Below are 4,593 nucleotides of genomic sequence, written 5' to 3' on the forward strand. Positions count from 1 at the left end.
CAGAAATCTTAAATTAAATTAAATTAATTTTATTTAGCATATTTAACAATTCATATTTTCATATTTTTCACAAAAATTAGCTATTTTAAAATGCTCCCACTACCACTGATATTTTCTTCTCAGTGTACTGTGTTGTTATTGGTGTTATTGTTGGTGTTGCCGTTTCTTGTTTCCATTTTTCATGCAGCCAACGCTCTCTCAGCGCCGTCGTACGTCGTCGTTGTTGTTGTTGGTTTCATTTTTGCCTTTTTGGCGAATGCTGTTTTTTATTTATTTATTTTTTCGTATTTTGCTGTGCAACAACGCCAGAGTCCAAAGTCCATAAAGCATCACGTTGTCGGTTGTTGTTGTTGCTGCTGCTACTTTTGCCGGTGCTTCTTCTTTGCCGGTTTTGCTTTTGTTGTTTTGGTTTGAATTTTTTACTGAAAGTGGCAGAGCCACAAGCCAAGGTGAAGCTACTGCGCGCTCCTCCCACCCCTCTGCCCCACTCTATCTCCTCTCTGGCCATGATAAAAGGCAAGGAGGGGTTTGTGTTGCACACAAGACAAACGCCGCAAAACGTGCAAGAATAACAATAATAATACGTAAAAAATAAAAACTAAAACGCCAACAAAAAATGAAATACGAAAAAATGAGTTAAGAGAAACGGACGTTCATATATGGCCAAAAGCTCTTGAGCTCCATAGGTCTTGTCGTTGTTGTTGTTATTATTATTATTCACGTTGTTGTTGCTTTTTATCGCCTTTTCTTTGGGAGCTTCTGGAACGTTTTCACATGTGCAAATTTTAAGCGAACGTTTCCCATTCCCATTTGAGCTGTCTTGCCTTTTACAAAAAACAAAAAAAAAAAACTAAATAAATAAAAATAAGAAAATAAAATAAAAAGCCCCGTTTCACAAGCCAGGGTTGCATCAGAAAAACGGTAACATTTTAAATTTGATGAACCAAATTATGGGGAAGATTATTTAAGGTATATTTTATACAAAAGAAAAAAGTATTTAGACATAATTGCAATTCGTTTAAAGAGTGCGAGCGAACCCTTACATGTATTAGTTGTTGCCCCAAATAAGCTTAAAATTCTCAACTACGAATTCGAGGACAAACAAACCTTAAAGTTACGATGATTAAATATTAAAGATTCTATTTTATACACCTGCTGCCCCCAAGTAAATATTAAAGCAAAAAAAAATATCAATATGAAAATATATTTCAATTAAAAACCAAAGCAAAAATCACTTTAAAGACTAAATGCCTCCTTAGAACCTCTCACTTTGAGCTCTTCTTCATCCCTGGACAACCTGAAACTGTTTTATGCCTCTCAGCATTTTTGGATTAATTGTTTGTAGCATATTTCCCTGTTCTCGCTGCCAGAAACAATTTAGCCAAGAGCCGAGTCCGGGAACTGAGCCGGGGACTGAGTCAGAGACACACACAAGTGGAATTTCGCAAGGCCCCAAGGCTTTAAGGCCCTCTTCAAAAGAGAGGTCCATTGATTTTGCACAAGTGTTGGGACTGACCCTCGCAAGCTAATGCCAAGAGCGCCACCTTGACCGATGTTTGCACATGCAGATCACGAAAACAGTAAAATATTTTAAGAGACAATTTATTATTTAGAAAATAAGCATAGTAAATTGCTGTGGATGCCGCATCCGAATGGGCTAAATCACAGGCAATCCTCAATCATTTCCTTAATTAAGTCTGTTTCTCTGGTCTTTAAAATAAAATTATTTGGCTCTGTTCGCCCAAGGCCACAAGGTAACTCAGAACACTTAATTAATGAAAGCATTTCTTATGACACCACCCATTTCACTTAACCTGCGCCGACAAAGTCCTCATCAGCCTCAGCCATCCTCTTGGTTGCCCCCGAAATTTCCACAATAATTTTGATTAATCAATTTCTGGGGCGAGAAAACATTTTGTGTGTGTGCGGCTTTAACTCCAAGCCTCCAGACCAATACACCTCTGTCTTGGTCGTGGGAGGAAGCATTTCCCTTTCATGCTTAATTAAGTTGGTCACTTGGCTCAGGCGCTGACTTCGAGTGGGTGACGGATGGATGGCACGGCATGGAGGCGAAGGTGGAGACGGAGTCGGAAACACAGTCAAGCAGTCAGAGAAACAGCTCCACAGTTGTCCCGTCGTCGTCTTCGTTGTTGTTGTTATTGTCTGGCGTCGGTAAAGACTATAATGCTGAACGGTCATCATGAAGAAGAAGCTGGATGTGGGACTTTAACCCTTTACAAAAAAGGGGTTTGCACTCATTTTTTCAACATCAAGTTATTGGATTTGGAAAAATCTGTTTCATAGATTGAATTCTAGTTTTCACTGCCCATATTTCCATCGATAATACTTACCTATCAATTATCAAACTCGAAAATGATGGAATATTTTTACAATTCTATTCCATTTTAGAGTTATATAGGAACGTTGTATAGGAACGGAATGCGTTGGAAGACTGGAAATGGTACATGATGTGCAAAACAAAAACAAAAAACCATCGCACGGCGGCGAGGAAGTGAATTTCTGCCTTTTGAACGTGACGGAAATTGAATTTCCGCTTCTTGGCGATGACACTTTTGGCAAAAGGCAACGCCAACGTCGTTCTTTGCCATTATATTATTATTTTTTTGCTGGCTCTGGGCTTAGTGCGAATCGCCAAAGGGAGTAGGCGAGTGACGCATGCGCAAAAAGGCAAAAAAAAGCAACTTAAGCACGCGAGCTAGCACCGAGGTTGCGGTGCATCATCATGTTTTGATACCCTGTCAAAAGGTATACCCTGGGTATATATCAATGACAAATTTATAACAAAAAAGTTGCGTAAAGAGCGTCATATATCTTTTATTCATTGTTATCTTTAGTTGCTTTTAAATTAAACGTGAAATTTAGCATAGAAAACAGATGACAAAAATAATAATAATATTTAAGTACTTTCACTGTTTTTGGTTTTGTTTTTGTTTTATAAATATCTATAAGTTGTATAGCTTTAATTAAGCTGTAAGGGTATCCTAAACTTCGATTCCCAAATGCAATCCTTATTTCTCCTTGTCTGGAGTGTGCTGCATGTGTGTGTGTGTGTGTGGGGAGCCCGATTCCGATTCAAATTCCAATTCATGTCAGGCTGGGCCTGGAAATGAGTTGTAATTAGAAGCTACCTACAAACAGTTCCGGTTCTGGGGCCTCGCTAATTGTTGTTGCTATCAGATTGAGCGACGTCAACTAGTGTTGGTTGTGGGTTTTGTGATGTGAAGTGGTGTAACAGCTAGTAAGGCCAAGCGATTGGGGAAAATGGTGAAATTATGGAAAGTGCTGGCTCTTTTTTGGGTAAACATTTAAATGGTGGTTGCTACTTGGCTTGAAAAATGCAGGCACAGCTTTGAAGAGGACACAAACATTTATTAAAGTTAAGAATTCTTTATAGAAAAAGGGTAAGCAAAGCTTTTCGCCCAACAATTTTCAATTATATTTTCAGGTATTAATATGGTTATTTATGTAGGTTTCTGTTATACCACGTTTTGTGGATGGATGCATTTCTAATTACCTTGTTGTGCCTAATCGTTCAAACTCCTAATTTCTCCCCTAAAGATTGTTTTGCCCACCCACCAAGTTGGTTGGGAGGCTAAAAATGTGGGTTGACGGTCGATTGGTCGTTAGACGTTGTTGGTTGTTGGTCTTCGCGTTGGTGGCTGCAATTTCCTGGCACCTTTCCCCACACTGCACTATACCCACTCCAATCGCCGCCGCATGCTAATGTTATAAACTTTGCAATTATTGCATTTACTCTCATTTACCACTGAGTTTGTGCTTGCTGTTTGTTGTGGCTGCCGGTGCCGGAGCCGTTGCCGCGCTCGTTATTGCCGGCGCACACGGGCCACTTAAAATCCGGAGGAAAAAAAAACATGAAATCAAGGCGAAGCTAGGACCAGGGGGGGGCGTTGCGAAGCCCAAGTGGTAGAATAAAAGAAAAATTGCAATGGAGAACATTCACGCCTGGCGCCAGTCGGAGTCCCATTCCAACAGGCCCGCCCCGGTTCCGAAGTGCTATTCTGATCCCTGACTCAGGCACCAGACCAGAGCTAGGGATGACAGCAGACGTGAGCACGAATAACAGCAAGCTAACTATAAAAATGTATATTACCAAAAGCTAAGACGTAAGAAACAATACTAGAAAACTAAAAAGTCCTGAAATGATAAAAGAATATTCTTGAACACCCATAAATTCTTGACTGACTACTGGCTTAAGTCGCTGTTAACTCTACAGATTGTCATTATTTCGATAGGTTAACTTTCCCCTTGTTTTATTTTAGTGAAACGTCCGCCTCGCTGGTTAGATTCTTCCTTTGGCTGGTCAAAATTTCTATTTAGAGAAGAAACATCTTCATAAATCCATCTCCAATATCAAGCTTCCGTTAGCTAACCGAAAGCGTAACGGAAGGTATTGAAAGTGTCTACTAACTAACTGCACACATTTCCGTAATTTCGATAGTTTGCTTTTGCTTAGACTGATGCTTATGATATTTTAGCTAAAGAAAAGCTTCCGTCAAAATAGTAGGCTACTTTGACAGGCAGACGGTATTCCTATACACCGCAGTTCCGAAA

Source organism: Drosophila kikkawai, chromosome 3L (assembly GCF_030179895.1).
Source record: "Drosophila kikkawai strain 14028-0561.14 chromosome 3L, DkikHiC1v2, whole genome shotgun sequence".
NCBI classification, from domain to species: domain Eukaryota; kingdom Metazoa; phylum Arthropoda; class Insecta; order Diptera; family Drosophilidae; genus Drosophila; species Drosophila kikkawai.